The 13,455-nt window shown below is 40.8% G+C and overlaps 1 protein-coding gene across 5 annotated transcripts in view; it reads left to right on the forward strand.

The window, feature by feature from the left end:
- Nucleotides 1–13,455, forward strand: part of ASIP (agouti signaling protein) — a 1,080,532-nt gene that overhangs the window by 130,176 nt on the left and 936,901 nt on the right. For 2 of the 5 annotated variants that reach the window (XM_085619084.1, XM_085619085.1), the window contains exon 1: nt 9,174–9,305. The exons of 2 other annotated variants lie outside the window; for them this stretch is intronic. The gene's annotated coding sequence lies outside the window, so the exon portion shown is untranslated. Of the gene's footprint in view, nt 1–9,173; nt 9,306–13,455 lie in introns of those variants that run through there. One more of the 5 variants, XM_085619090.1, reaches the window with a different exon arrangement.

Consider the following 13,455-nt stretch of genomic DNA (forward strand, 5'->3'; position numbering starts at 1 on the left):
CCGCTCCCCAAAACAAATTGCCCAAAAGGCCCGGTTGGGCCACACACAATTTTTTTTTAAATATTTTTTTAAATGGATCTGCCCCCCTCCAAGGGGGGCAGATCCAACTTAAAATTTTACCCCCAAAAGGGGAGCGGCCCTTGCCCAAGGGGCTGCTCCCTGAGACAAATGGTGCCCTAAACACAAAAAAAATGCATTCCTGCTGCATGATCGCGCCCCAGGCGCGATCGAGCGGCAGGAATGCATTTTTCAAAAGACATCGGAGGAAAGGAAAACCCTTTCCTTTCCTCCGATGCCTTTGGAAATACACCCCCCACCCTCCACGAGGCAAAACTTACCTCTTACTTTCCCAACGCGCTGGAAGCAAATGGCTTCCAGCGCGTTGGGAAACTAAGGGAGGCCTCCAATGACGTCAGCGCGCCTTGCACGCTGACGTCATTGATGACGTGGAGGGGGGGCGGGGGGAGGCAGGGGAAGCCCTTTCCCTGCCTTCCCCGGTGCCTGAACAAAGATCGGTGTCCCACGGGGGGAGCGCCAGCTAATATGTTAAGCTTTTTTCTCAAATTCATCAATTTCAAAATAAATAAAGCCTTTTTCTTGGTGATCGTTCAGTGCAAGTAAAAACTCAAGGGCATTTTTAGGAGTTCTGATATTCTGTGAATTAAACATTGGTTTAACATAATATAGTCTGTACTGTGAATATAAATTACAGAACAACATAAAGTGCATAGTGCTTTGTTTACTAACATCCTCACATGGACTTGGGGGTCAAGGTAGGGGGAAAACATCTCATATTAAGAAAGACAACCAAGTGATGTACAATTCCAAATCCAAACCTGGTCAAGACAAAACGGGTTGGATGTTAGTAATACAAGCTAGATATTTTTGATGACCCTCCTCAAGTCCAAAGGACAGATAAGATACTACTGTCAGTTTCATCCTCTCTTTACCCATCTGCCACTCAGTTCTATGTTGTACAAAAGTATCTTTACTGCATTTCTCAGTAAAGGATAACACTGGGCGTGGGTCAGTCCATACTGATAGTTTAAATAAGGTGCTAAAAGAGGAGTCTATTTATGCTAGCCAGGTTAAATATGGTGCTAAAAGAGGAGTCTATTTATGCTAGCCAGGTAATGCGCAAACCATTTCCAATGCCATACAATCCAATAAAACAGATTTAGTAAAACTGGTTTCTTCTTTGGACCAGATAGAAAGCCAGAGCAAAAGAAGCTTTACAAGTATCATATCCTCGAGATACTGTAAGCCTACCTCATGATGAGTGATCAAGGTTGAGGCTGAAGCAGGTAAACACAGTAATTGGTTTAGAAAATGATATTCCTCTACTTGTAATGGCTTACTGGGGGCATAGCCCCAAAGGCCAGCCCCATGAGTAGCTATAGCTGTCACCCTGGCCTTCTATATCTCCACCATTTCTTTAGTAGGTCGGCAACCGAGTTTTGACAAAAATCTAAAAATCCCATGGGAGTTTCTAATCATCTTTACTTTGGCATTTAAGATCTGTGGAGCACAAGAACCAGTACTCATAAATAAAACTCCCAGATAGCCAAAGGAGTTAACTTTTGAAATGACGGTATTATCAATATAAAAAGACCTACATTTAGTTTCCTTTTGCCTGCAAATATTAGTAAAAGTCTTGGTTTGATTAATTGCCATTTTTTGGATGCCATAAAGTCTCCTAAAGCATTCATCAATTTCTGGGGGTCGACCAGGATCCTAGATAGGAACAGAGCGTCATCCACATACAATAACACTGGTATAGAGCGCCTGTTGGCACATGGGGCATAGGATTGTAGAGGTTGCTAAGCAATACCCACACCTTTAATAAAAAGAGAAAACAACAGACGGGCCAAAACACAGCCCTGACGAATACCACACTCCACTTTAAATGAATGGGAACATTTTCCCAAAGAAACATATCGTACTTCACTTGATAAGTTCTCATACATACATGCCAAAACACTAATAATCGGCTTAGGGGCACCAAGGGATAGCAGTGATGATGACCACAATAAAGCATGATCAACAAGGTCGAAAACACTGCTTAAGTCCGCAAGACAGAGGTATAAAGATCCCAATTTGGCTCTTGTATATTTCACAATCAGGAGATCTAAATTTACAAACTGCTCGACGGTACCTATACCCTTCCTAAAGCCAAACTGGGTGATAGATAAAATAGAAGATTTCTGCACCCACTCTTCTAATCTCATAAGTAACATTTGACTCACCAATTTTACTGATGAGTCTAAAAGCGAGATTGGGCGATAGTTCTTGGGGTCTGATTTATCACCCTTCCTATAGATGGGTTTAACTATTAAAGTGACCCAAAAGTAGGGATCGTACTACCTGCTACTGCATTAAACACTCGTCAGGATGGGTCCCCATAGTTCTAGAGTTGATTTTAACGCATCCAGGGGTACCCCATCAGGTCCATCAGGCCCCAGGTCCCTACCACTGGTATTATGGTGCAAGGCTTGAGTAACATCATCCAAAGTGCTATCCAGTCGGAGATGCTCCCAGCTACCCCTCACCCCTAACACTGCTCCACCAGTCTCAGCATTCTGAGCAAAGGTTGCTGAGTAATGCGCCATCCATGCTTCGCATGTGATAAAAAAATTAAACTCTAGAATAGAGACAGTTTTTAAGAAGGGGGCATCACCCAAATACCAGAAACATTAACGGTCTTTGGATTCCCCTACTAATATTAAATTACACCCGCTTATATTCAAGATGGAGGAGCTTAATAGTAGTATTCTCCCTTGGATAACGGTGGAAAGCCAACTTCAATTGCTAGGATGCCTGAGTACTTGAGAGGTCGAACCATCCCCTATTCTCAATTCGGGAGGGATTCAGGTTTCTAGTCAAAAGTGAATTAATGGTGCAAGTAATAAGATTAAAACTAGATAGCAACCTGTTAAGAATCATCTCATCCTTAAGACAGCAACTAATAATGAGGTTCCTAGTTCCTAGTTCTTGAAGAAATGTATTTGGCTCCATTACTGCCCATTTAATTTGCACACCATTGGGCCTAGTAGGATTAATGTTATTGGCTGTTGGGTGGACCACACTCTCCATACCCCAAAAGAAAAAACGCAACAAAATTATGTCATGATTGCTCATTACAGTCTGAACTCTCCATCGGGTGCCGCACAGGCAGTCAGCAAAGCCAGATACCAGAACATGGTCAATAACTGATGAAGCATCGAGTTGTGGCGCAGCTGCCAGAGCTCCCGGCGGCAGCTCTGCATCATGTGACTCTGGGTAATAGCTAACTTAATCTCCCCAACAAACCCAGTGCCTTGAAACCTTAAGGGGTGATATATTCGCGCTTTACACATATGGATTATGAATATTATTATAACACTTTCTGACAATAAAGGAAGGAATTTGCTCCCTCTTATAGCCACAATCACATTTCAGTAACAATAGGTCATACTTTGAAATAATCGAATTTAGGGGATATACTACAATAAAACTAGTTTGTATAGAGTGTAAAAAGACATCCAGGCCTGAATCAAGTGCACTGTCCACCTTACTACGAGTATGATCGAAAACATTGTTGTAAAAGTTAACCAGAACCAGGTCAGGGCCCCTTTTACAAGATAACCACAACAGCTGAGAATGTGGCCCTACCAGAGAATACTTATTGCTGGTAACTGGAAGCTTATTCGAAATAAGGATGTGTAACCCTCCTTACGCCCACCCAACATTCAAAGGAATAGCACCTAAAAAAAAGGAGGAAAAGCCCTCAACATATTTGCAAGTTGTGCACCATGTTTCCTGTGAACAAATAACATCAAAGCCAGAAATAATATTAGCCCACTCTAGTGTTCCCAACTTATTAGATAACCCCTGAACATTCCATGTGGAAAATTTATAACATCTATCCAATACTGGAGGGGTATTACACATCTTTTGCTTGTTATCGTTAGGGTCTAGAACGCATGATATATTCTGAGAGTCAATTTCAGAACATACAACTAGTCTCATAAAGCCAGCTTCCCCTGCAGATACAACACTAGGCGTAGCTTTCACAACGTCCATCAAGTTATCATCCAACTGCCACCCCCACTAGTCGCTGGGCAGGATAATTCAGTATTATTAAGTCAATAATTTTCTTGTAACAGGCTTAAAACCTGGAACCTATTACTTGTATCCAGGGAAGATAAAAAGGAAAGATCTTGCCCAGTCATTCACAGCAATAGTGGGTTGACATGACACATCGAATCGATGCTACACAGATGGCAGTAAAGAAAACTCAATGGAAGAAAGGCCATATTCCTGGAGAACGATGGGAACAACACTGATCTGGCCGAAGATTCACCTGTGAAGCTTGGATGCTGAAAATTAATAACAACACAATCTCCCATGAAAGTCTTCTTCAATAGCCATATCCATTCCACTCTAGTTAATAGAATTTGATGTGCTCTGTCAGCTGGAAAAATATTATTCTATTTGAGCCAGTGCATGACTTTATTCTTTAAAAAGCCTGCAATCTCACTCAATCCAGGCTTCATGGAGGGACGTTGACCATAACAGCCACGTAAGGACTGCTAGCTGGTGGAAGGTTAATTGTCACAGAATCACAAGAATCCAGATGGATATGAAAGGCCCCTTGTTGAGTGGTTTCTTGGGAAACAACTGATGGTAGTAGGTTTGAGTATGGATTAATCATGGCATTTGTCGACAGCATAGTTGGACACTGCAGAATATGAGGTTCCAGGTCCTCCCTACGGTCATGCTCTGTCATCGGCACCTGTGGGAGTATCCTAGTTCGCCTAGATGCACTTACCAGCCCTAGCATAGGGTCTAGTGCAACCCTGGCTAGCAGTTGGATTAACCTGTCCTTGTAATATAGAGAAATGGGCCTTAGGGTTCACATTGGTTATGCTCTGGTTGGTTGTATTTTGGCACATAGAAATAACTTGCATGATCTTACCCTACAGCCTATCCATCTTTTCTCTCAATGGTTGTAATAGGTCCTTGATAGTGTCCGTCAATTTACAGAGGAAAGGTATTCAGACAGACTCTTCAATGGGTACATGGTGAAAACCCCCCTGAACGAACCAGACCTGGATCAGATACAGGGCTTGGACTAATGGCAACAACCCTCTGACTTTTTCTCTTCCGTTTTGCTACTGGGGACCGAATTATAGAGACAGGAGCCATGGCAGGGGCAGTTTCTACTGATCCTGAAGGGGCTAAATGGGGGGGAAATTCCTCTGCGGATTCACTATTGTTAAACCTCTCAACCTTAGGTCCCCTTGCACGCTGGTCACTGGTACTATCGAAGACCCTTCCCTGCCCTCCAATGCCCCACTTGACCCTGGCAGTCCCATAGATAGTCAGCACTCCGCTAGGTCAATTTCTTTGGAAAGAAATCCAATGGCTCGTGCAAGAAAGGAATCAATTGTAGTATGTTTTGGGTCGACAGGTGATTTTGCTTTGCTTAGTTTCAGCTTTCCTGTTATGGCACCAACAACAAACAAGTACAAAACAAATGCCTCAAGCCTCAGGTCAAGTCAATAGGAATGAAGGAATCTGGGTGCAGCCCTGAGTATAGCTTTACACTAACACAGGCTAACAGCAGCAGATGATCAAATCAATGAAAAAGGCTACATCAAGACAAGGTTGCTCTGCTAGGGAAAAACCAGGCCAAGAGAGTGGGCCCAGCCCGGCCTTGGTCGGCTGCGGACTGGACAGACGAGCTCACTCTTGGCCCAGTCTTGGCTCAGGAATGTGCCCAGGCGCACCCTGGGCATGTCCCCTACTGCAGGGAACTTTCCACGCTTTTCAGCATGGCCACAAGGAGTTTCCCCTCCTCCACACAGCATGGATCCCTGAGGGCTGTAGTATGGCCATAGGCAGCCTCCTGTAACAATGCTTTCCTTTCTGTGAGCGTGTGATTGAGTGATCAAAAGAGAGACGAAAGGGTGTGAGAACGTCCTGTGAGTAAGCGAGTGTGGTAGTACCAGTTGGGTTTAAGGCTGGCTTCAGTCATGAACAGTGTGTGTAAGTGATTGTGAGCTGTGAGTGATGGCTGCATGTCAAAAGCAGATTGAGCATAGGTGAGCATGACCGAGATGATGGGAGTTGATGATCCTGTATAAGCAGTTCCTTCAGCATTATAAACTCTTTTATCAAATCTAAAAGGCTGTGGAAGAGAGTTCAAATATATGCTGCATCTGCCCTCAACAAAAAGGATTTTAAACATATTGGAAAAATAAAATTCCTCCGTAATATTACAAACAACAATGCTATCATCTGCCATCCTCTTAAAGGAGTTTGCTCTTTGACATTTTGAGTTGGTATGAGAGTAGAAGATATCCCTCTACAGGTGAACATTTTGTTCCTGTTCCTTCCCACATGCTATATGACTTCCAGGCATTATCTAGCTCTGCCGCAAGCTGTTGCTTTCTCTTACTCTACCTATCTTGTTCAACTGCTTTGAGTATGGAGATTGCAGAATATAGGACAGCTAATTTAAATATCTTCATTAGCTCACTCTCATCTGAAATCATCATTTGTGCATTTAATTGTGATGTGGTAGCTCCCATCTTGAGCCATGGTCCCCTCAACCATTGTCTGTCAACATGTTCTAACATCCTTTCACCGCTAAACTATAGGACAATGTCATATTGATTTGATATAGGTTCTAATAATATGCTATATGCTTTTTAATTTGTTTACAAACCTAACATGAGCTCAGAATGTCATAACATCCGTCTTGTAACAGCTATACATGTAGATGGATGGCAGGACTGTTAGTGCTTTAATCCAAGATGATCTATCAATGCCATTTGTCATATTCAACAGTACACTTTTTCCATATCTTTTTTACTTGAGATACAGGCTAAGGTTATCAGAATAATTTCTCCCTTTTCATGTAACTGAGAGTGACCAGTGGCCTGTCCCCTTTTGTCTTCTGTGGTAAACATGTCTTCCGGAGACTACCACTGGGGTCATGGCTCCCCCTCATTTGTTATGTTGCATTGATCACCCACTTGCATTATTATTTCAGTCATTTGACATGCTTTTTTAGCTCTAGATCTCCCGTCCATGTAAATACAAGATCATGTCTCACTACACCAAGATGTCCTTCAACCTTTTTCTTCAGAGTTCTAGTAAATCAGAGCTCATCAAAATCAGGATTGAAAGAAGACAATTTGGCTTAAACTTATTATTAACACAGATCCACCCATGGATCCAAATATCAGGTCGGGCCCTAATTTTTCATTTTTTGGCGAGTGATCATTAAAGGAATAAAAACAAAATTCCTTTTCTCAAATCAATTTGAAGTTATTATTGCTCTCTTGCATCCAGATTTAGATTTAGCTATTCAAATAGCGTTGTGTTTATACTTCTGGTAAAAGAAATCCACCAACAAAGTTCAAAAAAATGAAGAGACAATCCTTCTGGGCTTTAATACGATATTTCAGAAAATGTCCTAGCCATGTCTGAAACAATAGTATCTAATATAAATTATTGAGCTTTTGAAATAATGAGTTCCTTGTTTCTTTTGCAACAAGTCCTTGAGGGCTATTCCCACCCACTTTCATCTATTTCCTTGAAGACTACAATAGAAAAACGGTATTGGGAGGCAATTAAGCTACTACTTTTTGGTGTACTTTTGCTATACAAATACGGTATAGCATAACATAACAATGGTTTATATGGAAAATATGCTGAGCCATAATTTGATTGATCGCTAAGAAACAGTATGCAAAAAGAACAATTGATGGACAGAATGTCATACATTCACCCCAGTACAGAGATCTGGGCCTAAATACATCGTTTTCTTGCTCACCGTGCCATTCCAGTTTGGACCCTTGGACCCAGCCATATGCAAATTAGTCTTGACCCTGCGCCCAATGGGAACAGTCCAGCCCGAACTGCCAGGCCAGGTCCATCAATTGTGTGTCTTTTGCACTAAGGAACAGTAGCCACATGATTGTATGACTCAGTAGTCCACACAGTGAAAAGTCGTTTGTGTTTCTTTCTGTCTACTATAGTTTGTAATGTCACATAATACACTTCTGCTTTGATACATCCACACTATTAATTGGTAGCTGTGCGTATTTGATGGCTGCCGAGGCACTCAAGGAAACCAAGGCAAACCATATATTGGTCCAAAATCACAGCTAATAATGATAAAAGCGCAATTACCAAAACCTATTTGTTACAGTGCTTTTTGCATCTCATCAAGTTAATTGGCAACAGGAATGATGTATGGTATTGATAATGGAGCCGCCACCCCCCAGCGCCTTGAGACCCTCACTGGTGAGTAGCTGCGCTATACAAACCCCTGATTGATTGATGATGCAGGCACCAAAACATTTCTGGAGACTAGGGCCAGATTATTCCAGCATCTGAAAGAGGCAAATTCTCATTGTAAAGTTAGGCAACTAGCAAGGGCCCCAAATATTAGTGCCCTTCAAGGTTTCCCTATTGGATCGACCACCATCAAATCACGTTTTGCTGCTTATACTTTTCCTTATGTTGAGGTCTACAAATTGTTTAAAAAACAAACACTCATGGGGTCATGATTCACAAAGGTAAATTTACAATTTTGTGTAAGTTTACTACTTTTTGTCATTCACAAACTACTTGCAGTTTTACTACTCCACACTACCTATACTTGTGTGTGGTGAGTTCTCAGCCCCAACTACGGAGTCTCCAGGTATGGAAAACTTCACAAACATAAGTTTAGGGATGTGAAAGTCTTACAACTCTGCATGTAGTTTGTGAATACCAAAAAGTAGTGAACTTACTCAAAAGTGTAATTTTACCTTTGTGAATCAGACCCTAAGTCTTCAATGCTTCCCTCGCACAATGTATATTTGGAAGCTATAGAGTTGAATTTATATTTTATCTTCTCAAAGTGCTGAAAATTGGCTGCGGAATACCTTGGCTGGTGGTAATTTGAAATCGCATTGACATTTGTGATAAAAACAAACTAGGTCTGAGTGTGACTGCAGCACTGTAGATAGAAGCAAGATTACAGTATCTCAGCTGAACATTTTTGTTAGCAATATTCTTGGCCCAGTGCCTATTTTCTTTATTACACGCCTCTCCGCTCAGTAAAAAACCTGTAAAAAGAGCCGGGGCGCTCCCGCCCCACAAGCATGCTGAGATGTTCTATATTAAGGTCTTTCATTGCCCTTCACCATTCGAAACACAAGACTCTTCTCCTATAATTTAGCTATTAGCCATTGATCATCAAGCTGCGGGAAGTGGGAACCATTACCTTGCAACACTTCCAAACACAAGCTACAGGTAATTGGAAGGTATGTAGCAAAAACTGCAGCATTTTATTTGCCTATTAGGGTTTTTGGCTTAGAAGCATGATTTAAAATGTTTTTACATCATATGACAATAAAAAGAGCTTCAGATTTCCTTCTAGAAACAGACTTCAGAACAGTAGTGCAAGCCGTTCTCCTTTCATTCTTGGATTGACACAAAGATCTGCTCCACAGCCACCTTTTTACATCAGGTAGCAATAAAAAAAGAGCGTCGGCTTTATGACGTGCAGCAGCTGCAGGAGGCCTGTTCGCTCCAGTCCCTTGAGAGAGACAAACTTAACCACATTTCTTTTCATCTAGAGTAGTTATCTTACAGCTACTTGCTTTTCTCTCCTTTTTATATTGCAATTTAACTAAATAGGTCATCATGGCGAATGTTTATTGGAGCAACATGGCTAAAATTTAGACCAACACAAAAAATGTACTTTTGATCTTTTTTTTATATTTTATTAAATACTCCTGACCTATTAAGGCAGTAGCTACTCTCTGGCTTTCCGTTGAAGAAGGTTGCATTGTTACATGCAAAACAGGGTAGTTATGTGTTGTTTGAACCGAAGGCAATCTGTTTTTCATAAACCTGAGAGACATTAAACAGAAGATGAGTGGACTGTCGTGAGAAGGGTGATCTGAGAGAAGAGGATTTTGCAAACGAAGTGGTGGAGTGGATAAACAAAAATTCCCTTATCTTAAAAGTCCAAATAACGACAATCATAGAAACGAAGCATTCAGAAAGAAATTTTGGACGGGGTCTGTGTTGATTCAGGAAGGGGCAGCTCCAACAAACGATGGAAAAAGATTTCTTTAAAAAAAAACTAGATGGCAGGTTTCAAAAACATGTTATTTGTGGAAAGATTTCTGAGGCACTACCTTTGCAAACCAGGTATGTTTCAATTTTAGAGTTCTAAAATGTTTGACTTGTACATTTTTACATAGGCAATCCCCTACTTTGTAGGGTCTCATAGGCACTCTTAGAAAGCAAACTTCTTCAAACTGTTTAAAAAAAAAAAAATCTATGTATTGACTTTCTGCAACTTTCATTTTTTAGACCGGTATTGTGCACAATGTTTTAATTCTGTTATTCTCAGTATTGTTTTTTGAAGCGGATTGTGTATCTAACACTTAGTCAGATAAAAGCATCAAGTATTCTTTCAGCAGGACAGGCTTGTGGTATTTTGTAGTCTGCAAAATGTTAACTAACTCACACTTCTTGTTTTTGAATTGTTGGATATTCGAAAGTGGCGGCGTTACTGTTTGCAGTGATAGTTGAATAAGATTCTAATATCTTATAAGATTATCTGTAAGGGCAACAAATCACTTGCGCCAGTCCAAAAAAAGCATTATTACTAACTAAAGGAATAATTACCGCCTCCGAAACGTAATCTTATTCTATTAGTGACCCAACCTGATGTCGAAAATGTCTTTTGGACAGATAACTATGCAATGCTTTCTATAATGATTTATATTTGTGATGGTTGTGAGTAGAAAACATAGCTATTATATTTTCAAATATAAGCCCTGCTCGTATTCTTTTTTCCTTTTTTTCGATGTTCATTTCTTTTGTGCCTAGGCGTACTCTGTTTTCTTTAAAAGCAGATCAAATGTGCTGCATCTTAGCATTTATTGGGACAAAATGTACTCTAAATCTATTTTTTACAGAATGCTGTACTCAGGGCTATGAACTACTAACGAATTCAGTAATACAGAGTTAAACAAAAGTGCAATAGTATTGTTAAAATTGATTTTTTTAAAAGATACTAATTAGACCTAGGGTTGTTGTAGATATTGAATATACCAAGAACTGGGCAAAATTTCTCCTTTTTGAGCACTGCGCCATCTGCACTACAATCACTTCGGATCAGATTCATCATGGTATTGCATTGTCCTTGCGTCGCACATGGTGTCATAAGGGCAACACAATACTAAAGTCAGATTTGCCAAACCACGCAAGGGCACCTTTTGTGGTGTTTTATTGGTTGGTGTATCTGGAATAACGCAAGACAGCACAAGTTGCTCAGTTGCGCCTCTCAGCCCTAGGAGGTTGTCCCATGGGTGAAGCGTGGGTTTTCCCACACAACCACACATGAATTTTGCCACATTCACAGATTTACCAAGACTGGTGAACCTGGGAATGTGTCATAATGCTATACCTTCCCTCGGGAGGCAAAATGAGGATAAATATCTTTATTTCTCTTCCTCTTTTTTTTAATTCTGCAACACACAAAGAAGGAGAAAAAAGCCTTTAAGAATTATTTTTGCGCAGGAAGGTGTCCTTTCCTGCACAAAAACAATCCTGGCTGCAGCGCAGGGACCCTTGCTCCATGGCGCAATCATGCCTGTGTGGGCGCTAGGCAGCAGATTGTATGCCAGTGCGGACAGAGAGGCAGAATGAGTCATACATTGGTAAATATGGCACATTTCTGCCCTCTCTATTTGACACAGCGCAGCAAATTGTCTTGCTGCGCTGTGTCAAATATTGATAAATCCGGCTCATGAATTTGCTGCGCTGTGTCAAATATTGATAAATCCGGCTCATGGTGTATAACATTTTTGTTTATCTGAAGATATATATTTCTGTGCAGAAGAATTCAGTAGTTCATGCAAAAAATGTTGTATATTAAAAAAAAATATGCTTATGTTCTGAATGCATAATTGATTCTATTATCAGTGATTGCCCCAAATTTTAATACCACAAGGAACCTTTATTTTAAAGATTTAGCTAACAATCAACAGGAGGTAGCATTTTTCAGGAAAGTCTGTCTGAAAATTCTTTGGAAAAGGTGGTTCTAAGCACTGGGTGAGGGCCATGGGAAGCAAACTGCACTTTTTATTGGGAGAAAAGACAATCCAAGAGGGAGGCATTGGTTGGTGGAAAGACAAGGTCTTATTTTCCATTGAGAGTCATGAAAGCTTTGTTGAAACTGAAAGAAGGTTGCAGGTATTGTCTGGTTTTTTTCTCTGAATGAGACACAAGAAAAATAGAGGAGAGAGCTTTGATCATACAATTTGTTTTTCTATATTTTGGCATGATGGTTGTTGGACTGAAAATCATTTGAGTAGTCAGTCCTCAGACTTTTTAGCCTTTTGGTACTTTTGCTGCTGAATTCGGTTTTGTTACCTTTAGAACTCTGCTCACGTTTTAACTGGTAACCAGTGCTAGAGTGTTGGTGCTATCGCCCCTAAACATGATGAAATTGGTAAATACCTGTTTGGCACATTTAATTTACTGGTATAAATCCCTGGTAAGTGGCACTGTGGTACACTGGGCCTGTAAATTAAATGCTACTAGTGGACTACAACACATTGGGCCACCCAATAATGTAGTTCTAAACCTGTGTCTAAGCCCTGCACTCCGGCAGCCTTGCTCACTTTGCCACTGGATTCAAGCTAGCCGGGCTGATGAGGGGTGTTACCCTGAAACCAGTCCCAGGATACTTGTTTTGGGTTCAGGGAGTTCAATCACAAAGGGAGCTAAAGAGGGAAAAAGTGCCAGAACGCCCTCCAATCAACAATAGTTTCAACAAAAAGTACTGGCACAATGTAGCAAAAAAAACCTTCCTTGTTACTCTGGACTAGGTGGGAGGAAGTGTACGTTATCACAGACCTCCGATACTCATTTATAATGTCTGGAGACAGCCCATCCAGAATGCTACAAGTTTAACAATTAAAATAGATAGAAAAGTGAGAAAAGAAGAATGTGCAGTCAGTCCACAAACAAATACACTCTTACAGAGACCCTCAATGGTGACGAGGTGAGAAAATATGTAGAGAGAGAGAGAGAGTACCTCACGTGCGCACCACCAGAGGAGCTACTGGTTGGTTCTCACCAGCTTGCCCACGTTTATTTCATCATCGGTCACTCTCTCTCAAGAAAAAGGTGTGCAGTGTCCAATAGAAAACACAAAACACGAGACAGTGTAGTGTGAAAAACACAAAAAACAAATTGTGCAGACAACGACAAATATAAAAATAGTAAAAGTGTATAGACTCACAAATAATTGTTTTATTCTGGTTAGGAGTCTATCACTCTGTTAAAAACCACAGCATGTTGCATACCTTAATAATGACGGCCAACATGTTTCATTGCCAATAAAGTTTGTGGCAAATTCATCAGGGCAAGAAGGGGTCAAAAAATCAC

This window comes from Triturus cristatus, chromosome 7 (assembly GCF_964204655.1).
Source record: "Triturus cristatus chromosome 7, aTriCri1.1, whole genome shotgun sequence".
NCBI lineage: Eukaryota > Metazoa > Chordata > Amphibia > Caudata > Salamandridae > Triturus > Triturus cristatus.